This window comes from Phyllobates terribilis, unplaced genomic scaffold, assembly GCF_046119375.1.
Source record: "Phyllobates terribilis strain yellow unplaced genomic scaffold, ASM4611937v1 Scaffold_4__5_contigs__length_816908805, whole genome shotgun sequence".
Taxonomy (NCBI): Eukaryota; Metazoa; Chordata; class Amphibia; order Anura; family Dendrobatidae; genus Phyllobates; species Phyllobates terribilis.
The window spans coordinates 108,415,917-108,439,830 of NW_027362764.1; positions in this window are offsets into that span (position 1 = coordinate 108,415,917).

Consider the following 23,914-nt stretch of genomic DNA (forward strand, 5'->3'; position numbering starts at 1 on the left):
CAAATATTAATATGCCCAGGATATACGAATATTCGTGCAAATCTCCCCTTTTTTCATGAATCATTTGAATCAGGTAAAAATTATTAAAACTCACTAAAATTGGTGAAAATCAAGAAAAAAAAAGTCCAGTAGATTTTAACAGCAATTAACCCTATTTGTTCTGCTCAATTATTGTAAGCTTGTAACATGTTTTTGCTGATGAATGCCAGGAGTTGAACCGGTGAGAGGTAGGTCAATAGCAGGACGCAGGACGCTTGACCATTGTCCTAGACACTGAGCTGATTTCTTGTAGTATTGGACTAGATCCCTGACTTACTGCATTGGTTGTATTAATAGCTAATGAGAAACCAACTCAGTAAAAGCAATTCTCTGCTCTCTGAGAGTCCAAATAGTATTTGTGATCTCACTGGTTTGACTCCATACATCCCCAAGAATAAAGATGTGAAGTATTTATAATATTGAAGCAGAATATATGAGATTAATAACTGTTGCTTTATCCCCACCCCAAGGCTAATTGCACCTTCATAATGGAGTCCAATTTTAAGAATTATGACCACAGTCACGTTATAAGATAACAACTCTGGAAAGCTTGAACGGATCCTACTGATTCTGAGAATGCTTTTTCGTGACATATTGTACTTCATGATAGTGGTAAAATTTCTTCGATATGACGCGTGTATTTGTGAAAAAAATGGAAATTTGGCGAAAATCTTGAAAATTTTTCAATTTTCCAACTTTTAATTTTTATGACTTTAAATCAGAGAGATATGTCTCACAAAATAGTTAATAAATAACATTTCCCACATGTCTACTTTACATCAGCACAATTTTTTAAACACTTTTTTTTGTTAGGAAGTTATGAGGGTTAAAATTTGACCAGCGATTTCTCATTTTTCCAACAAAATTTACCAAACCATTTTTTTAGGGACCACATCACATTTGAAGGGACTTTGAGGGGCCTTTATGACAGAAAATACCCATAAGTGACACCATTCTAAAAACTGTACCCCTCAAGGTGCTCAAAACCACATTCATTCAAGAAGTTTATTAACCCTTCAGGTGCTTCACAGGAATTTTGGAATGTGAAAGAAAAAAATAAACAATTAACCTTTTTTCACAAAAATTTTAATTTAGACCCCAAATTTTTTTTTATTTTTGCAAAGGTAACAGGTGAACATGGACCCCAAAATGTGTTGTGCAATTTCTCCTGAGCACGCCAATACCCTATCTGTGGGGGAAAACCACTGTTTTTGCGCACAACAGGGCTCAGAAGGGATGGAGTGCCTTTTGTTTTTTTTTATGTAAAATTTGCTGGAATAATTAGCAGATAACATGTCGCATTTGGAGGGCCCTTGATGTGCCTAAACAGTGAAAAATACCACAAGTGACACCATTTTGGAAACTGGACCCCTCAGGGAACTTATCTAGATGTGTGGTGAGCACCTTGAACCACCGGGTGCTTCACAGAAGTTTATAACATAGAGCCCTGAAAATAAAAATTTCACATATTTCCACAGAAAAGTTTTTTAGCCTCAAATTTTGCATTTTCATAAGGGTAACAGGAGAAATTGCACCTTACAATTTGTTATGGATTTTCTCCTGAGTACACCGATACACAATATGTGGAGTATAAAAGGAAGGATTAGAGCAGAGTAGTAAGTTACCTAATATAAACAGGTATAATACGCATCTATTATCCATATTGTAACCTACTCTTTTAGAATATACTGTATATATCTGGCCATTCGTATAGACTACAATATATTGGGGAGTGCTGAAGCAGAAAAAAACGAACATATGGCCCATTTATAGAGAATTAGAAAAAATTTTATTTAACAAAATCTTACTGTACAGAGTTTAAAGTGATGCGGCATGTGTCAAAAAATGCATACAAAGTTTTAAAACATACTTAAAAACAAACAGGTATCACAAGAGTGTAGGTATCACATCCAAAAGGTATCATTATTTATAATACTACATCCCTGAAGGTACGGAATTGATGGATAGGGGGAGTGTGAGCAACCAATCACTGTGCAAATGAAATTCAGTCCGAAAGACCACATATATATATATATATATATATATATATATATATATATATAGCTCTCCCTACCCCTGTTAATCAAAAGTCACCAATGTCCATCATAATTACCTTTATGGAGTGAAACCCACACGCTGCGTGGTTCCCAATATGTGGAGGAAAACTATTGTTTGGGCGCACAGCAGGCTTAGAAGGGAAAGAGCACCATTTGACTATTTGAATGCAAAATTTGCTGGATTAATTAGCGGACACTATGTTGCGTTTGGAGAGCCCCTGATGTGCCTAAACAGTGGAAACCCCCCCACAAGTGACACCATTTTGGAAACTAGACCCCTCAGGGAACTTATCTAGATATGTGGTGAGCACCTTGAACCCCCAGGTGCTTCACAGAAGTTTATAACATAGAGGTGTGAAAATAAAAAAAATACATTTTTCCCACAAAAATGTCCTTTTAACAAAAAATATTTTATTTTCACAAGGATAACAGGAAAAAATGGAACCCAAAATTTGTTGTGCAATTTCTCCTGATTACACAGATACTCCATATGTGGGGGTAAACTACTGTGTGGGTGCATGGCAGAGTTAAAAAAAGGAGTGGCGGTTTGGAACGCAGACTTTGATGGAATGGTCAGCGGGTGTCATGTCGCATTTGGAGAGCTTCTGGTGTGCAAAACAATGGAAAACCCCCAAAAGTGACCCCATTTTGGAAACTAGACCCAGGGAATTTATCTAGATGTGTGGTGAGCACCTTGATACCACAGGTGCTTCACAGAATTTTACAACGTTGATCTGTGAAAATGAAAAAAATATTTTTCCCACAAAAATGTTGTTTTAGCCCCCTCTCAGCCCATGATGTATGCACAGGGCCACCATCAGGGCATTACTGCCCTTACTGTTGTATGGGGCCCGGTGAGCACAAGCTTCCTCGGACGCACATTCAGTTCAAATCTATTGCCATGCAGGAAGCCACGTTACTGCACAGCAACAGTTGACAGACGCCAGCCAATCAGAGGCAGGCAGCTGGATGGAGACACATGGGGCAGGATGGGAGACACATGGGGCAGGATGGGAGAACATATGGGGGCAGGATGGAGACACATGGAGCAGGATGGAGACACTTGAGGCAGGATGAGGACACCTGGGGCAGAATAGGGACACCTGGGGCAGAATAGGGACACCTGGGGGCAGGATAGAGACACCTGGGGCCAGGATGGAGACACATGGGACCAGGATGGGAGGACATATGGGGGCAAGATGGAGACACATGGAGGCAGGATGGGAGATCATATGGTGCAGGATGAAAACACTTGGGACAGGATGGAGACACCTGGGGCAGGATTGAGACACATGGGACTGGATGGGGACACCTGAGGCCAGGATGGAAGATCAAATGAGTCAGGATGGAGACACCTGGGGAAGTATGGGGACACCTGGGGCAGGATGGGGACACAAGGGGTCTGAATGGAGACACATGGGGCAAAGATGGGAGGACATATGGGGCCAGGATGGGAGGACATATGGTGCAGGATTGAGACACATGGGGCCAGGATGGAAGGACATATGGGGGCAGGATGGAGACACCTGGACCCAGGCTGGGGGATGTTATTACAGGAAGGGTCCAGGATGTGGGACATTATTACTGTAGGGGCTAATTAAGGGATATTTCTACGGTTGTGTTGTATTTTATTTTTGAGGATACTGTTTTCAGTGGGGGGTGGGTCTTGTTACTGTGCAGGGCGAGACTATGTCACTTTTTTTCTTCATCTGGCGCAGTGTAAAAAGTTGGGGAAAAATTGGGGAATGTGCTCTAGATAAATGTGTGTTATTTTCTGCACAGACGAGTCCTGGCTTGGAAGAAGTGATGGAAGTCTACATTGGATGAAGAAGAAAAGCGAAGATGATTACATTCAACTAGAGATGTTACTGGTGAGTCAGTGTGTTACCTGTACACTGACACGATAAACCGACACTATATGCAGAGCTCCTGTGTATAATGTCACAGGTGATCCCTGTAGTATCTGTATACTATATACAGAGCTCCCTGGTGAGTCACTCTATTACCTGTACACTTACACTTATTAATAATCAGTATTCGGTCACTATGTGGTGGTAATATGTGGTTTGGTCATGGTGTGATGGTATTTGTCCCTTGTATGTGGTATTATTTAGCCGCTATGTGGTGTTAATATGTGGTGTAGTCATGATGTGGTGGTATTTGTTCCTTGTATTTGGTATTATTCGGTCACTATGTGTTGGTAATATGTGGTCTGGTCATGGTGTGGCGGTATTTGTTCCTTGATGTGGTATTATTCGGTCACTATGTGGTGGTAATATGTGGTCTGGTCATAGTGTGGCGGTATTTGTCCCCTGTATGTAGTATGTGGTTAGGCTACAATAGATCCTGCTGATGGGTTGGCTCGAGTCTGTATATTATACACTTCATATATATGAGATCACCTATGCAGTTATTGTTTTACATATAAAAAGTTTAACCAAATGAATAGAGATTGATATAGATACATATTTATTTATAGTGATATACAGCAAAAAAATGCAGCACCCCAGATGTGAGATAATGAAAAAACTGATCTTCATTCCCCCATGTATGTGCGACATTTCGGCTCTTCACACTGGGAGCCTTACTCAAGCCATGAACACGGCATTAAACAAGGTATATATAGGGTACACACCATAATTAGTGATTAATCATTAAACATCAGGAAAGCATAGTGCATATGTATACAGTGCAATAATAGCAATCTCCTCATGTGTCATCATGATATAACAGTAATTCATGTTTATTCTGTGCCAGTTCACATGTATTTTGCATATAATAATAAATAACCTTAATTGCATCATAATGATAATGTGATAACACCTGTGTTATAATTACAGACTGCTCACCCCGCTGCTGATGTTAGTATACGTAGTATGGCGTCCCAGGGACGGCCTTGTATGTGCTCCAGGCTCTGCTGTGATGTCAGGGATCCCAGCTACTCACTGCACCAGGGGCGGACACATCACCGGTGCAGCTGCACCGGGGACCAGAGGTGGAGGGGGCCCGCCGACACCAGCGACTGTCTCCACTGGATGTGTTTCCTCGGACACACATTCAGCTGAAATGTATTGCGGCACAGGGGACATGACAGCTGCCTGCGCTTCAATACACGCCAGCGACCTGCGGAAGGCAGCTGACATTGGCATGCCCGTCACTGGGACCTCATGGCAGTGATATCATGCGCCATAGCGGGGATGCTGAAGTCAGCGGAAGGTTCCTTCACAGGCTGTAAAGGAGAACTCCATGCAGTGTGGGAGCGTGGGGGAAGGCGAGTATCCCAGAAAGACATACCGATAGGGAATGTAGATTGTGAGCTCCAAAGGGGACAGAGATGATAATGTATGCAAAGCGCTGCAGAATATGTTGGTGCTACATAAAAATAAAGATTATTACTATTATTATTTATTATACCTGGAAATGGACCAGAATGGGGCACATTTTCAAAGGAAGGGGACATTATACCAAGAAGGAGGCAAGGTTAGGGGACATTATCCCAGGAAAGGGCCCAGTATGGGAGACATTATTACTGGAATGGGCATCCCTCATTACGTACCATCCTCTCTAGATATGTATGGGGTGGTCCCTTATTAGGCAGGGTCCTCTGTTGTTCTGTACAGTGCTGTCCCATTATTACACAGTATTAGGTCTTGTTATATATTTTTGTTAATCACATCACCCTCTCTTTATTACATAGAGTCCTCTCTTATTAGCTATAAAATGACGGCTGAGGGAGCAGCCGGTGACCAGAAGACAAGTCCATCAGCTCCTCCATCAGAAGTCATTTCAGTTTTTATATAACAAGAGAGGGCACTATGTAGTAAGGGACAGTAATATTCATAATGAGAGGTGACTATGTATTATATATGTACATATATATGTAGCTTGGTTGCCATAAAAGGAGGGGGGCTCAAACACATTTCCTGTATCGGAGCCCCAAGCTGTCAGAGTCTGCCCCTGCACTGCACTGACTAATTTACCTGCTCTCTTCTCTCCATTAGGTTGTGTGGCACCATATTGGATTAGGGAGCTGCCCTCACAATCTGTGCATGTCTATTGCACTGTCAGTTATATAACTGCCATATTGGAGTGGGGAATGGACACACTCTGCACAGGCTGTGTACGCTTGTAAAGAATTTGCACATTGCTCTGGTTTCTCAATAGTAAACTATAGACAAAATAAGATGAATTGCAGATAGATCTAGTATATTAAAAGGATGGTATGGTAGTAATAAATAATGGTATAGGAAGTGACGTGCCCCCTGGGCCGTGGGGTACCCGGAGCCGGGCCGATAGACGCTGGGGGTTGTTGTCACCGTGGCGGTGACCCGGTCCATGACCCAGGGCGGTCAATCCAAGGGGTTATTTATATGGGTTTTTATAGTGTCCGACTACGCCACCTGTGGAGTGCGGCTAAAGGGGGGGCCAGCCGCTGTGGAACAGTCCTCTGAAGCTGATGGTATTGCAGCAAGGGTATTATTACTCCCCACAGGAAGAGTGTAGCTTCAGGGCAGTGTGGGTGGATGATGGTGGTTGTAGTGCAGGGAGTCAGTAATAGTGTTGAGCCACCCCCGTAGTGTTCGGGTTCGGTTCGGTTCGTCGAACACCGGGATGTTCGAGGAACTGTTCGTCGAACTGTTCGTCGAACACCTTAGAACACCGTCGAACACCGTTAAAACCAATGGCAGGCAAACAAAAACACATAGAAACACATAGAAAACACCTGCAAAGGTGTCCAAAAGCTGCCAAACTGCTCAGAAGACACTCTTTAAAAAAGCCGGCCGGCAAATTCAGCAGCGGCATACACCGGTACCCGACAATTTAGACAAGAAGGAATAGAGCATCACACATAGATTAGATAGATAGAAACATGTCAGTCACACATATAAGAAGCACAGTGACAGTGTTGGTTACTGCACTTGTCATTTAGTGTAAAGGATTTATTAAAAAAAATATTAGTGTTTTCATGCACCGTCTCTTTAAAAAAGCCAGCCGGCAATTCAGCATCTGTACCCGACAATTTAGAACAGAAAGAATAGAGCTTCACACATAGATTAGATAGATAGAAACATGTCAGTCACATATATAATAAGTACAGTGATAGTGTTGCTTACTGTACTTGTCATTTAGTGTAAAGGATTTATTTAAAAAAATAATAGTGTTTTCATGCACTGTCTCTTTAAAAAAGCCGGCCGGCAATTCAGCAGCGGTACCCGACAATTTAGAACAGAAAGATAGAGCATCACACATAGATTAGATAGATAGAAACATGTCAGTCACATATATATGAAGTACAGTGATAGTGTTGGTTACTGTACTTGTCATTTAGTATTAAAATAAAGGATTTATTATTAAAAAAATTGGCGTGGGGTTCCCCTTAATTTTAGGCTCTAGCGGAGGTTACGCAGACGGCTGGGGCAGATGTTTGAAGCCTGGGAAGGGCGTAATACCCACGGAGCTTCCCAGGCTACTAATATCAGCCCCCAGCTGAATACATAGCCTTTACTAGCTATTAAAATGGGGGACCCCCCAAAAAAAATGACGTGGGGTCCCCCCTAATTTAATAGCTAGCAAAGGCTAGGCAGACAGCTGGGGGCTGATATTAATAGCCCAGGAAGGGAGCCATGAATATTGGCCCCCTCCCAGGCTAGAAACACCAGCCGTCAGCCGCCCCAGAAATGGCGCATTCATAGGATGCGCCAATTCTGGCACTTAGCCTCGCTCTTCCACGCTGCCCTGGTGCGGTGGCAGGGGGTAATAGGGTTGGGGTTGATGTCAGCTTATAATGCCAGCTGACATCAAGCCCAGGTTAGTAATGGAGAGGCGTCTATAAGACACCCCCATTACTAACCCCATAGTCAAAGTTAAAAAAAACACAAACACCCAGAATAAAGGCCTTTAATTGAAATAAAGACACAATCCTTTATTGTTCTAAATTAAACCATACTTACCATCACGCCCATTCCAGCTGAAGCCAACGATCTCCTGCAATAAAAGAAAAATAATAAAGCAACCTCATCCTTACCTTTCCATGGTTCCCACGACAGCTTCAGCTCTGCTACATCGAGATGACAGGCTGGACCGCAGCAGAACGCTGCCATCCAGCCTGTCATCCCGCAGACACTGAGAAGCGCAGGCTTGCTTGCGCTGCTCAGCGTCTCTCTGTGACGACATCCAGATGAGCCGAGTTCATGTCCAATGAACTCGGCTCACCTCATGCACGTCACTGACAGCGTGGGAAAATTCTCACGCTGAAGCGCTGATTGCAGGAGAATTCTCCCACGCTGTCAGTGACGTGCAGGAGGTGAGCTGAGTTCATTGGACATGAGCTCACCTCATGCACATCACTGACAGCGTGGGAGAATTCTCCTGCACTCAGCACTTCAGCGTGAGAATTTTCCCACGCTGTCAGTGACGTGCATGAGGTGAGCCGAGTTCATTGGACATGACCTCGGCTCATCTGGATGCCGTCACAGCGAGACAGTGAGGAGCGCAAGCATGCCTGCGCTTCTCAGTGTCTGCGGGATGACAGACTGGATGGCAGCGTTCTGCTGCGGTCCAGCCAGTCATCTCGATGTAGCAGAGCTGAAGCTGTCGTGGGAACCATGGAAAGGTAAGGATGAGGTTGGTTTATTATTTTTCTTTTATTGCAGGAGATCGTTGGCTTCAGCTGGAATGGGTGTGATGGTAAGTATGGTTTAATTTAGAACAATAAAGAATTGTGTCTTTATTTCAATTAAAGGACTTTATTCTGGGTGTTGTGTTTTTTTTAAATACTTTACTAGAAATTCATGGCGGTCATGTCTAATACTGGCGTGACCCCATGAATTTTGGGCTTGGGGCCAGCTGATAATACCAAGCTGGCCCTAACCCCTTTATTACCCAGTGAGCCACCGCACCAGGGCCCTGGATGAGTTGGGTACAGCGCCAGAAGATGGCGCTTCTATGAACGCGCCATTTTCCGGGGTGGCTGCGGACTGCAATTTGTAGCGGGGGGGGGGCCCAGAAAGCTTGGGCCTCCCTGCGCTGCAGATTCCAGCCCCCAGCTGCCTAGTTGTACCTGGCTGGACACTAAAATAGGGCGAAGCCCACGTACTGTTTTTTTAATTATTTCATGAAATTCATGAAATAATTAAGAAAAAAAGGCCTTCCCTATATTGTTGTGTCCGGCCAGGTACAAATAGGCAGCTGGTGGTTGGGGGCAGCCCGTTCCTGCCTGCTGTACCTGTCTGGACACAAATATAGTGCGAAGCCCCACTTCAATTTTTTTTAATTATTTCATGAAATTCATGAAATAATTAAGAAAAAAAGGGCTTCCCTATATTGTTGTGTCCGGCCAGGTACAAATAGGCAGCTGGTGGATGGGGGCAGCCCGTTCCTGCCTGCTGTACCTGGCTGGACACAAATATAGTGCGAAGCCCCACTTCAATTTTTTTTAATTATTTCATGAAATTCATGGAATAATTAAGAAAAAAAGGGCTTCCCTATATTGTTGTGTCCGGCCAGGTACAAATAGGCAGCTGGTGGATGGGGGCAGCCCGTTCCTGCCTGCTGTACCTAGCTGGACACAAATATCGTGCGAAGCCCCACTTCAATTTTTTTAAATTATTTCAGGAAATTCATGAAATAATTTAAAAAAAATTGACGTGGGGCTTCGCGCTATATTTGTGTCCAGCCAGGTACAGCAGGCAGGAACGGGCTGCCCCCAACCACCAGCTGCCTATTTGTACCTGGCCGGACACAACAATATAGGGAAGCCCTTTTTTTCTTAATTATTTCATGAAATAATTTAAAGAAAATTGACGTGGGGCTTCGCCCTATTTTTGTGTCCAGCCAGGTACAACTAGGCAGCTGGGGGCTGGAATCCGCAGCGCAGGGAGGCCCAAGCTTTCTGGGCCACCCCCGCTGCAAATTGCAGTCCGCAGCCACCCCGGAAAATGGCGCGTTCATAGAAGCGCCATCTTCTGGCGCTGTACCCAACTCATCCAGGGCCCTGATGCGGTGGCTCACTGGGTAATAAAGGGGTTAGGGCCAGCTTGGCATTATCAGCTGGCCCTAAGCCCGAAATTCATGGGGTCACGCCAATATTAGACATGACCACCATGAATTTCTAGTAAAGTATTTAAAAAAAACACAACACCCAGAAAAAAGTCCTTTAATTGAAATAAACACACAATTCTTTATTGTTCTAAATTAAACCATACTTACCATCACGCCCATTCCAGCTGAAGCCAACGATCTCCTGAAATAAAAGAAAAATAATAAAGCAACATCATCCTTACCTTTCCATGGTTCCCATGACAGCTTCAGCTCTGCTACATCGAGATGACAGGCTGGACCGCAGCAGAACGCTGCCATCCAGCCTGTCATCCCGCAGACACTGAGAAGCGCAGGCTTGCTTGCGCTCCACAGTGTCTCTCTGTGAGGGCATCCAGATGAGCCGAGTTAATGTCCAATGAACTCGGCTCACCTCATGCACGTCACTGACAGCGTGGGAAAATTCTCCTGCACTCAGCGCTTCAGCGTGGGAGAATTCTCACACTGAAGCGCTGAGTGCAGGAGAATTCTCCCACGCTGTCAGTGACGTGCAGGAGGTGAGCTGAGTTCATTGGACATGAGCTCACCTTATGCACGTCACTGACAGCGTGGGAAAATTCTCCTGCACTCAGCGCTTCAGCGTGGGAGAATTCTCACGCTGAAGCGCTGAGTGCAGGAGAATTCTCCCACGCTGTCAGTGACGTGCAGGAGGTGAGCTGAGTTCATTGGACATGAGCTCACCTTATGCACGTCACTGACAGCGTGGGAGAATTCTCCTGCACTCACCGCTTCAGCGTGAGAATTTTCCCACGCTGTCAGTGACGTGCATGAGGTGAGCCGAGTTCATTGGACATGAACTCGGCTCATCTGGATGTCGTCACAGAGAGACGCTGAGCAGCGCAAGCAAGCCTGCGCTTCTCAGTGTCTGCGGGATGAGAGGCTGGATGGCAGCGTTCTGCTGCGGTCCAGCCTGTCATCTCGATGTAGCAGAGCTGAAGCTGTCGTGGGAACCATGGAAAGGTAAGGATGAGGTTGCTTTATTATTTTTCTTTTATTGCAGGAGATCGTTGGCTTCAGCTGGAATGGGCGTGACGGTAAGTATGGTTTAATTTAGAACAATAAAGGATTGTGTCTTTATTTCAATTAAAGGACTTTATTCTGGGTGTTTGTGTTTTTTTAACTTTGACTATGGGGTTAGTAATGGGGGTGTCTTATAGACGCCTCTCCATTACTAACCTGGGCTTGATGTCAGCTGGCATTATAAGCTGACATCAACCCCAACCCTATTACCTCCTGCCACCGCACCAGGGCAGCGTGGAAGAGCGAGGCTAAGTGCCAGAATTGGCGCATCCTATGAATGCGCCATTTCTGGGGCGGCTGACGGCTGGTGTTTCTAGCCTGAGAGGGGGCCAATATTCATGGCTCCCTTCCTGGGCTATTAATATCAGCCCCCAGCTGTCTGCCTAGCCTTTGCTAGCTATTAAATTAGGGGGGACCCCACGTCATTTTTTTGGGGGGGTCCCCCATTTTAATAGCTAGTAAAGGCTATGTATTCAGCTGGGGGCTGATATTAGTAGCCTGGGAAGCTCCGTGGGTATTACCCCCTTCCCAGGCTTCAAACATCTGCCCCAGCCGTCTGCTTAACCTCCGCTAGAGCCTAAAATTAAGGGGAACCCCACGCCAATTTTTTTAATAATAAATCCTTTGTTTTAATACTAAATGACAAGTACAGTAACCAACACTATCACTGTACTTCATATATATGTGACTGACATGTTTCTATCTATCTAATCTATGTGTGAAGCTCTATTCTGTCTGTTATAAATTGTCGGGTACAGATGCTGAATTGCCGGCCGGCTTTTTAAAAGAGACGGTGCATGAAAACACTATTATTTTTTTTGATAAATCCTTTACGCTAAATGACAAGTACAGTAAGCAGCACTTTCACTGTACTTCGTATATATGTGGCTGACATGTTTATATCTATCTAATCTATGTGTGAAGCTCTATTCTTTCGGTTCTAAATTGTCGGGTACCGGTGTATGCCGCTGCTGAATTGCCGGCTTTTCATGTTTCACTGTTGGCACTGTTCCCATCGATTTGGGCAATCACTGTAATGCCACAACCACCATGGCTGTGGCATTACATTGAGTGGCAGACAATCCCTGCATGATTGGTGCTCTAAATAGCGCCAGACATGCAGGACACGCTTTTGGTGCACGAACAGTTATCGAACATAACCTCGAACAGCCGAATTTTTTGCAAATCGTTCGGGTTCGTCGAACAACTCGAACACCGCCCAAAACAGCTCGAATTTGAGATTGGCGAACAGTTCTAGTCGAACACCGCTCATCTCTAGTCAGTAATGAACACAGAGTCCGTGTGATGCAGTCCCAAGATCTTTGCTCACAGTTGTTGCAGTTCTGGTTACAGTGACCGATGTAACGGCCTTCGTCGCTCTGTGCTCACTCAGTGAGGGGTTCAGCCGACCCCCAGGTAACTCCGGAGTATTTAGCAGGACCCCCTTCTGTGTGTCCTTTCTCTGGCCTTCTCCCTGCACCTCACACCCAGTGACACTTCTATCCGGTACCCTCGGACCTTGGCGGGCGACGTGTGTTCCGTCCCCTGGGTCCTATGTGGCTACCTTCTTAGTGAAACTGGTGTGGACTTTTGGGTTATGGTACATAAAGTGCTGTAGCCTCCGGTTTCTAGTTGAGCCTTGCTGTTTCTCCGCTAGTTGAGGGACCGGTTCCCCTTATCTGGCCTGACCCCTCTACCCCCTGGTAGCAGCGGTCGTACGGGTGGCCTTCTGCACGGCCCGTACCCCTAGGGTGCCTTCGGTTCCTGGAGCCTTCCTGCTCCCACTCCTCTCTTCTCTCCCTCAGTCCTGGGCCTCACAGGCTAGGCCCGCCTCTGGAGCAGAGCTCATACAGAGCCTCTGCTCCTTCACTTCTCCTCTTCTGACTGGACTGACAGAACTCGAAACTGATCTAAGATGGTGTCCCTATTTTATACTGCTCCTACTCAAGTGCTCCCAGTATCTACTTCCTCCACCCCATCCACTACATGGTTCCCTCTCTGTAGGTGGTTCCCCCCACTCCAGCCAGGGATCAGGGACTGTGCTCTCCCGTAGGAGCAATCTCGCCCTGTCCCCCGGAAATGTGGTGTAGTGAATGCTGGTGTTAGGGTCCTGAGCTGTACTCCTTCCTTACATGAGAGTGAGATACCACACCTCTGGATGAGATGTAATACCTCTGTGGCGACCGAACTCTCAGGGGCGCGGCGCCACACACCCCCCTGGTAAAATACAGCACGTCCGCGGGCTGGAACAGAGTAAAAACAATTTTAAAGACATGCAAAAACTTTTAGGATGCATCCGCATATAAGAGCATAAACTACATTCCTTCCCTTTATGGGAGGTACACTTCTTTTTACTTTACTGGTTACTAGTGTTGAGCCACCCCCGTAGTGTTCGAGTTCGGTTCGGTTCGTCGAACACCCGTGTGTTCGCCGAACTGTTCGTCGAACTGTTCGTCGAACACCTTCGAACACCGTTAAAACCAATGGCAGGCAAACAAAAACACATAGAAACACATAGAAAACACCTTCAAAGGTGTCCAAAAGCTGACAAACTGCTCAGAAGACATAACTAACACATGGAAAAGTGACAAGTACATATAGTCATGCGAAAATAAAAGAGGTGGAGGAGTAAAAGGAGGGGGAGACACAGATATAGGCATGTCATGCCCTTCTAAAATCCAAAAAGTGAGAAGCCGACACGGCCAGTCCGCTCCTGCCCGTGCCACCTCCGTGTCGCCGGGTTTGTGCCAGAGCCGCGGTGAACCCTGACGGCCAGCCCCCCTCTCCCAATACTGGTGCCTGTCCGCTGGTGGGTCGAGCGAGCCCCCCTGTGGTGGAGGCAGCTCTAAGCTTTTTAATTTAAATTGTCTCTCTAATTTGAATGAATACACTTTAAATCCATTTACAAGGATCTATTGGAGGGCAAGTCTCATGCCAGCAGCCGCGGTAATTCCAGCTCCAGTAGCGTCCACTAAAGCTGCTGCAGTTAAAAAGCTTTTATAAGGATCGAGCTCGGCTGTCCACCGCAAGGCATCCTACTGCCAGTCCCAGCCCCTATGCCTTGGGGTGCCTCCTGATGCTCTTCACTAAGTATCCCATGGTCCCGAAGCATTTCCTTTGAGAAAATTAAGTGTCTAAACTACAGGTGGTGTAGCTTGCTTAACAGCCGGGATAATCCGCTGACTAGCAGACACTGCTACTAGGCACAAAGTATTTCCTGGGCTAGATGCAGTTAAAAATTTGTAATTAGATACTCTCGTTGGATGCTGAGAAAGCATTCCATAGAGTCTCCTGGCACGCCATATATGATTCTCTTAAAGAGCTTGGGGTAGGGGTCTAGGGGACCCTTTTATAGCCAAAATCACGGCCCTGTATCGCAATACGTCACCTAGGCTGAAGATAAATGGAACTGTAGCACCCTGAGGGCTCGGTTGCTACAGACGTATTGCACCTCACCCAGAGGTGTGATATCTCACTCTCAGGTAAGGATGGAGTGTGGATCAGGACCCGACACCTGCATGCATTACACCACATTGCCGTGGGGCAGGGCGACCAATATGCCCCTGAGATGGGCACGACAGTCCCTGTCCCTGGCTGGAGTGGGGGGAGGGAACACTGAGGAAGGGGAACCCTGTAGTGCAGGAGCAGGGAGGAAGCAGTTCCTGGGTGCATTGAGAAGGGAGTATAAAAGGTGGGCACCATCTTAGTTCAGTGCAGAGAAGTCTGAGCAGAAGTGGCAGGGAGCAGGGGCTCTGCATGAGCTCTGCTCCGGAGGCGGGCCTAGTAACAGAGGCCCAGGCCTGCAAGAGGGAGAAGGAAGGAAGAGGAGCGGAGAAGGCTCCAGGAACGAGGAATGAAGGGATCCCAGGGGTGCGGACGGGCGAGTCGCCACCGCACGCCCGAATCCACCTGCGTGGAGGGGTCAGGCCAAAGGGGGAGACCGGTCCCCGAACTAGTGGAGGCAGGAAACGATCCTCAGCTAGAAACCGGAGGCTCTGTCATTTTATGTGGCGCAGCCCCTTGCTCCACCCGCTAGGAAGGCACCACATAGGGTCAGGGAAACTGGCGCCAAGTTTACCAAGAGGAGGCCCGAGGCAGCCGGACAGAAGTGTTGGTAAGAAAGGCCAGACAAAGGACACACAAAGGGGGTCCTGTGAAGCGCTCCAAAGTTATCTGGGAGTTGTCTGAGCCCCTCACCTGGTGAGCACAGTACGACGTGGGCAGCCGTTACCTGCAGACGTGGTCTGGATAATAAGAACTGTGAGTAAAGGCCCTGAACTGCATCACTGACTCCGTGTCGTTACTGCTGCTGCCCTGCACCATCACCCCCATCCTCCGCATACACTGCCCTGAGGCTATACTCCTCCCGTGGGGAGTTATGCTACGCTCTGCTGCACCCACAACACCAGCCTTAGCGGTCTGCCCTGTAGCGGCGGTTCACTCTGACCGCAATCCACGGGTGGCATAGTCGGACATTTAAACATCAAAACCACATAAATAGTTCCGCCACTGGTTTGACCGCCCTGAGCCACGGAACCGGATCGCCGCCACGAAGACTACAACCACCAGCATCCACCAAAAAGGGTCCGGCTCCGGGTGTCCCAAGGCCCAGGGGGTGCGTCAGAACATTTTCATCACCTTTCACAATCACCAATGGGACAAGGCAGGGATGTCCTCTGTCCCCTCTCTTATACATCCTAGTGACGGAGCACCTGCTCTCATCAATTCGCCATAACCCCAATATTAGGTGGATTGAGGTGGGAGGCACCGAGTACAAGTGCTCTCTATTTGCTGATGATGTCCTAGTATATATCACTCAATCACATATATCCATCCCTGCTGTTATGGCTGAAATAGATCACTTTGTTACATGGTAAAATTTTAAAATCAATGCAGCGAAGTCTGAGGCCCTCGATGTCTCCCTCCCTAAATCCATATAGGATTCCATCCAGTCCAACTTTCCCTTTGCCTGGCCCTCACAGGGTATCAAATACTTAGGAATTCCTATTCATAGAGACCTCTCCCATCTATGTTATCTTAATTTTGGGCCCTTTATTGAACAATTCCATACAGACCACGGTTGGCAAGTTAGAACTGTAAGATTCACTACGTGAACCACTGGTGTTTTGTGGAAAAGCACATGTACACCGCGTTCCAAATTATTATGCAAAAAGTGTTTAGGAGTGATAAGGGAAGAATTTGTTTGTTTGTCAGTTAAACTCATTGATGGTGATGTGTGTCAGGGCTCTTTATATCACTGTAAGCAATTGCAGACACCTGTGCTAATTAGTTTGGCAGGTGTTTCCAATGAAAGGCAAGACTACTTAAGAAGGCTCTCTCACATTATTAAGCAGCCTACATTTTCTGCCAAAATGGGAAAGAAAAAGGATGTGTCGGCTGCTGAGAAGCAACAAATTGTGGAGTGTTTAGGTCAAGGCATGACTACAATCAACATTGTGCGATGATCAGGATGAAGTGTCTTGGCAATCAAGAAGTATGTAGCTGATTCACAGTACACACGTGTGCGTGCTGATAAGGGCAAATTGAGGACTCTTTCCTACAGGCAATTACGTCAGGTTGAAAGAGCAGCAGCAAAAAAGCCTTGTCATAGCAGCAGACAAGTTTTTGAAGCTGCTTGTGCCTCCAACGTCCCCCGAACAACAAGATGCAGGGTCCTTCAGAGGTTTGCAGCTGTGCATACGCCATCCTGTCGACCTCCTCTATCCACTTCACACAAGCAGAAACGGCTCCAGTGGGCCAAACATTACATGAAGACTGATTTCAAAACTGTTTTGTTCACGGATGAGTGCCGTGCAGCGCTCGATGGTCCAGATGAATGGAGTGGAGGATGGCTGGTTGATGGACACCCCACGCAAACACGGCTACAGCGCCAACAAGGAGGAGGTGGAGTAATGTTTTGGGCTGGAATCATGGGGAGAGAGATTGTCGGCCCCTTTAGGATCCCTGAAGGCGCTAAAGATGAACTCCATAATGTATGTGGATTTTCTCAAACAGCACTTCCTGCCATGGTTCAAGAAGAAGAACCGTGTATTTCACAGCAAGATCATTTTTCTGCATGATAATGCACCATCTCATGCTGCACATAAAACATCTGCATCTCTGGCTGATATGGGCATAAAAGGGGACAAACTTATGGTGTGACCCCCATGCTCCCCTGACCTCTACCCCATTCAGAACCTTTGGAGCATCATTAAAAGGAGTGTCTATGATGGCGGGAGGCAGTTCACATCTAAGCAACAGCTCTGGGTGGGTATTCTGTCCTCATGCAAAACAATTGAAGCAGAAACCATCCAAAACCTGACAAATTCAATGGACGAGAGAGTTCAGAAGCTCCTTTCGAACAAGGGGTCCTATGTGAAAATGTAACATCACCTAGAATAAAGTTTTGAGTTGAAAACTGTTTGATTTCAGTTTCTAACAACCTGCTAATGCTTATAATTTCAAAAATGACCATTTTTTTGGTCTTTATTAAAATGAAAAGGTTGATCGAAAAGTTTGGGGGATCTAAGAGTGTGGCAACCCAGTAGTCATGATTACTTCGAATTCTGACAATATGAGGGTCATGCTGCAGGTAGTGCAGCAAGAAGGCACTTATGTGTCTTGCGCATCTCGGAGCCCCAAAATTATTTTCCGGGCTAGATGCAGCTAAAAATTATTTTTAATTTTAAATCTGGTGAAGCTTATTATAGATGGCCTAATAGGATCAGTGCTGCACACTGCTACAAAGCCCAAATTCCAGTCAAGATACAGATAAACATGATTAGTAATTTGAAAGCTTAAAACGGTTGGTAGGGTGATTTTAACCAATCATCAAGCTTTTACTCTCCCCAGGATGACACAGGGGTAGAAAAGTCGTTTCGGATCCATGATTTGTTCATCTTTATGAACGTGAGTCTGTCTACATTATCAGTGGAGAGCCGCGTGCGCTTATCTGTCAGCACACCACCAGCAGCGCTGAACAGACGTTCAGACAGAACGCTGGCTACGGGGCATGACAAGATCTCCAAGGCGTAAGTGGCTAGCTCCGGCCATTTATCCAGATTGGAAGCCCAAAAAGAGCAAGGGTCCAGTGACACAGTCGTGGCTTCAATGTTTACTTGGAGATACTCCTGTACCATCGTCTCTAGGCGTTGACTATGTGTCAGACTTCTTGTCTCCTGTGGCCTTGCAAAGGATGGGCTAAAAAAGTGGTGAAATGATTCCGCAAAATTGATGTTACCAGCAGATACTGTGGTTCTGTTACGGTTTGAGTGCTGAACACTTGACGGTCCCACGGTTGGCAAGTTGGAACTGTGAGATTCACTACGTGCACCACTGGTATTTTGTGGAAAAGCACATGTAAGATTCTGCAACAGTCTCTGCTGATACTCCTGCATGCGTGCATCCCTTTCTATGGCAGGAATAATTTCTGCAAATTTACTTTTGTACCGGGGATCTAACAGTGTGGCAACCCAGTAGTCAGGATTATTTCTAATTCTCACAATTCGAGGGTCATGTTGCAGGTAGTGCAGCAAGAAGGCACTCATGTGTGTTGCGCATCCAGGAGCACCAAGTCCCTGTTGTGTTGGTGGCGAGGTAACAATCATGCTTCCTTCCTCTGTCCTCTCCCCCCAACCTCGCACAACAGAAATGTGATCAAGGTCTCCCTCATCTGATGAGTCTTCCATCAGTTCGTCCTCCACTTCTTCCTGGGCTCCTGCACCTTCCTCACTAGTTTGGCTGCTACCATGCGCCCTGGTAAAATCATCTCCCCCACCCTCACATGCCTGCCGCCTTGGTGCTGCCGACCGTCTGGACCTTGCAGATGTTAGCCCTTCCGCATACAACTCCTCCTCCTCTACTTCCTCCACGTCCTCTTGTTCCACCACCTGACTCCGAATTCTGTTTAACATGTGCTCCAGCATGTAAATCACCGGAATAGTCATGCTGATAATGGCATCGTCAGCACTAAACATCTTCGTCGCCATTTCAAAACTGTGCAGAAGGGTGCATAGGTCCCTGATCTGAGACCACTCCTCCAGCGTGATTTGCCCCACCTCTGAATCTCGTTGGCCCAGGCTATACGTCAGAACGTATTGCACCAGGGCTTGTCGGTGCTGCCACAGTCGCTGCAACATGTGCAGAGTTGAATTCCACCGGGTAGGCACATCGCATTTTAGCCGGTGAAGTGGCAGGCCCAACGACTTCTGTAGAGATGTAAGTCGCTGAGCTGCGGGATGCGAACGGCGGAAGTGAGCACACAGCGACCGTGCCCTCTGCAGAAGGCCATCTAGTCTGGGATAGTGGGCTAAAAATTGCTGGACAACCAGGTTCAACACGTGAGCCATACAAGGCACGTGTGTGACATTGCCCCGGCGAAGGGCCGCACCCAGGTTTGCAGCATTGTCGCACACGGCCTTCCCTGGTTTCAGGTCCAGTGGAGACAACCATTCATGAAATTGGTTCTCCAGAGCTGACCACAACTCCTCAGCTGTGTGACTCACATTTCCCAGACATTTCAATGTAAAAACCGCCTGATGACGTTGAGCCCTACTGCCAGCATAGTAAGGAGGTGTGCAGGATCCCTTCTGCGCAGTTAGAAAGCTTGTGGCATGACCAGACAGGCTTTGGGTGCAGGTGGAAGACCGAGAGGAGGTTGAGGAGGCAGAAGCAGTGGAGGAACTTTGACATAAAGAGGATTGACGCACAACTCGTGGGGACGGCAAGACTTGGACAGCAGCCCCTTGTCCTGCTGTCACCATAGTTACCCAGTGCCCAGTCAGCGACATGTAACGCCCCTGTCCATGCCTACTCGTCCAAGTGTCTGTGGTGAAATGCACCCTGTCACACACAGAGTTTCTCAAAGAAGCGGTGATGTTGTGTGCGACATGCTGGTGGAGCACAGGCACACCTTTCTTTGAGAAGTAGTGCCGACTGGGCATCTGGTACTGGGGCACTGCGACGGACATAAGGTCTCGAAAATCCTCTGTGTCCACCAGGCGGAAAGGCAGCATTTCTGTAGCCAAGAGCTTGCAGATGGTGAAATTCAACCTCTTAGCTTTCTCATGGCTAGGAGGAAATGGTCTTTTACTTGTCCACATCTGAGGGACCGAGGGCTGGCTATTGTGCTTAGACGGGGTTGATAAGGGTGTCCCCGGCAAACTGCCGGTCTGTGAGGAAGATGCAGGCGGACATGTTAGGTTGCCTTGATCCAAAGGTGGTGCTATCGATGTCGGAGAGCGCTCAAGACCAGCTGGTGTTACCACCTCCAAAGAAAATGATGACCTGCCAATCACGCTGGCTGTTGCGGGTAAAGAGGTGGCAGGTCTGCGCCCCAAAACAGGTGTGACTGCTGTCCCCCCAGTCACAGAGGATGAAGAGGCCGCGGATGCACAAGATATGGCAGACGGTGGTTGGCCCGGCCGGCTAGGCCGCATTGTAGCACACTGAGCTTCCCACTGCAACTTATGCTTCATGTCCATGTGCCGGTTCATGCATGAAGTACTCAAACTATGTATTTTTTGGCCTCTACTTAGCTTTTGCTGACAAATGTTACAGATAACACGAGTTGGGTCATCTTTATCGATCTGAAAAAATGCCCAGGCTATGCAAGGCTTAGCACCCATGCGACCTGAAGAGCCACCACGACTTGTGGTGAGAGGCAGAGTTGTGTTTGAGGATGCAGTTGTTGACGTGCTTCCAGTACTACGTCTCTGTCCAGGAAGGCGCAACCTGACCTCGTCGTCACTAGCATCTTCCTCCACCTCCTCTGCTGACCTCATCTCTTGGCTGACTGTGGGTTGACAGTAAGTGGGATCTCCGACCTCATCATCATCACCCTGTGCGTTATCACACCCGTCGTCCTCAGAGCCAACCTGTTCCTGCCCTGACAAAAAACTAAAGTTGTCGCTCCAATCAGGTATTTGAGTCTTATCATCGTCTTCCTCATTGTCTCCACCAACAGGAGTTACAGTTTGGGAATGAGGGTCTACATTATGGTCAGAACCTTCTGCGTCTGGTCCTGGATCCGACTCATAAAGATTCTGGGCATCAGTGCAGATCATTTCCTCGTCTGGATTCACAGAAGCGCTGGAGTCGACCTCTGATTCCCAGGCTATAGTATGAGTAAACAGCTCTGCAGACTCAACCATCTGTTCTACCTCATACTCAGACGGGCAGCTGGAGATTTGGGAGCTGTGAGGAAGCAAGTGCGATTTGGGTGACACCTTTGAGGACTGGAGTATTTGTGATGTTGAAGTTGATGTGGAGGAGAGCCCACTTAAAGGAGCACTTGATATCCGTTGAAGCACCTGCTGTTTTTGTGCCTCATCTGGAATTTGTAGCGATTGGCGTGGCCGTAAGAAAGGGATCTTATCACATTGTCCGCTAAAAGAAGTAGACATTTTAGTTTGGCTGGAAGATGGTCTTTCTTCTGCACCTACCCCACGGACACAACCTTTTTTCCCCTTCCCAACACGCCTATTCCCCTTTCCACCAGCAGCAGGCCTTTTTCCACTCATTTTGGTGGTTAACTAATTCACAACTCTGGAGTTGTTTGCACAAAAAAACAATGGATGGTAACCGAGCAGAGCTGAGTGGCCAAACTGTGGTATTAGGCCAAAACTATTGGCTGGGTTAGATGCAGAAAAAAATTATTTTTAATTTGCAACCTGATGGAGGTCAGTATAGATGGACTAATAGACCAAGTCCCACACACCGCTAGAAGCCCAAATATTTTTTCAGAGCTAGATGCAGAAATTTTTTTTATTCAATTTGCAACCTGATGGAGGTCAGTATAGATGGACTAATAGACCAAGTCCCACACACTGCTAGAAGCCCAAATATTTTTTCAGAGCTAGATGCAGAAAAAAAATATTTTTAATTTGCAACCTGATGGAGGTCAGTATAGATGGACTAATAGACCAAGTCCCACACACCGCTAGAAGCCCAAATATTTTTTCAGAGCTAGATGCAGAAAAAAATTATATTCAATTTGCAACCTGCTGGAGGTCAGTATAGAAGGACTAATAGAACAAGTCCCACACACTGCTAGAAGCCCAAATATTTTTTCAGAGCTAAATGAAGAAAAAAATTATTTTTAATTTGCAACCTGATGGAGGTCAGTATAGATGGACTAATAGACCAAGTCCCACACACTGCTAGAAGCCCAAATATTTTTTCAGAGCTAGATGCAGAAAAAAATTATTTTTAATTTGCAACTTGATGGAGGTCAGTATAGATGGACTAATAGAACAAGTCCCACACGCTGCTAGAAGCCCAAATATTTTTTCAGAGATAAATGAAGAAAAAAATTATTTTTAATTTGCAACCTGATGGAGGTCAGTATAGATGGACTAATAGACCAAGTCCCACACACTGCTAGAAGCCCAAATATTTTTTCAGAGCTAGATGCAGAAAAAAATTATTTTTAATTTGCAACCTGATGGAGGTCAGTATAGATGGACTAATAGACCAAGTCCCACACACCGCTAGAAGCCCAAATATTTTTTCAGAGCTAGATGCAGAAATTTTTTTTATTCAATTTGCAACCTGATGGAGGTCAGTATAGATGGACTAATAGACCAAGTCCCACACACTGCTAGAAGCCCAAATATTTTTTCAGAGCTAGATGCAGAAAAAAATTATTTTTAATTTGCAACCTGATGGAGGTCAGTATAGATGGACTAATAGAACAAGTCCCACACGCTGCTAGAAGCCCAAATATTTTTTCAGAGATAAATGAAGAAAAAAATTATTTTTAATTTGCAACCTGATGGAGGTCAGTATAGATGGACTAATAGACCAAGTCCCACACACTGCTAGAAGCCCAAATATTTTTTCAGAGCTAGATGCAGAAAAAAATTATTTTTAATTTGCAACCTGATGGAGGTCAGTATAGATGGACTAATAGACCAAGTCCCACACACCGCTAGAAGCCCAAATATTTTTTCAGAGCTAGATGCAGAAAAAAATTATATTCAATTTGCAACCTGCTGGAGGTCAGTATAGAAGGACTAATAGAACAAGTCCCACACACTGCTAGAAGCCCAAATATTTTTTCAGAGCTAAATGAAGAAAAAAATTATTTTTAATTTGCAACCTGATGGAGGTCGGTATAGATGGACTAATAGACCAAGTCCCACACACTGCTAGAAGCCCAAATATTTTTTCAGAGCTAGATGCAGAAAAAAATTATATTCAGTTTGCAACCTGATGGAGGTCAGTATAGATGGACTAATAGAATGATGCTATGCCCAAAAGATTTTACTTCACTAGGTGCAGTAAAAAAATTGGTATTCTATACACAGGTGGTATATCTTGCAACACAGATAGGCTACTCCACTGACTAACACACTCTGCAATAGGCCAAAAAGGATTAGCTTTGCTAGATTCAGCCAAATGCTGTGAAAAAAACTTGCACAGCACTGGCACAGACCTGCCTGGCAAAAACTGATAGGAACTGATGTAACCTAGTCCTGAAAAGGACTCCAATTACAATTAGTCTTTACTCCCACAATCTATCTATTTAAGAGCACAGACCTGCTTGATAAAAGTCGTAGGAAATGCTGTAACCTAGTCCTTAAAAGGACTGCAATCACAACTATTCCCTACTCCCAAGCTATCTGTATATTTGTGCGAAAATTGGCTTGAAATTAACAAGGTATAGCGCACACAGCAACAGCGGTGCCGTCTAACACGCA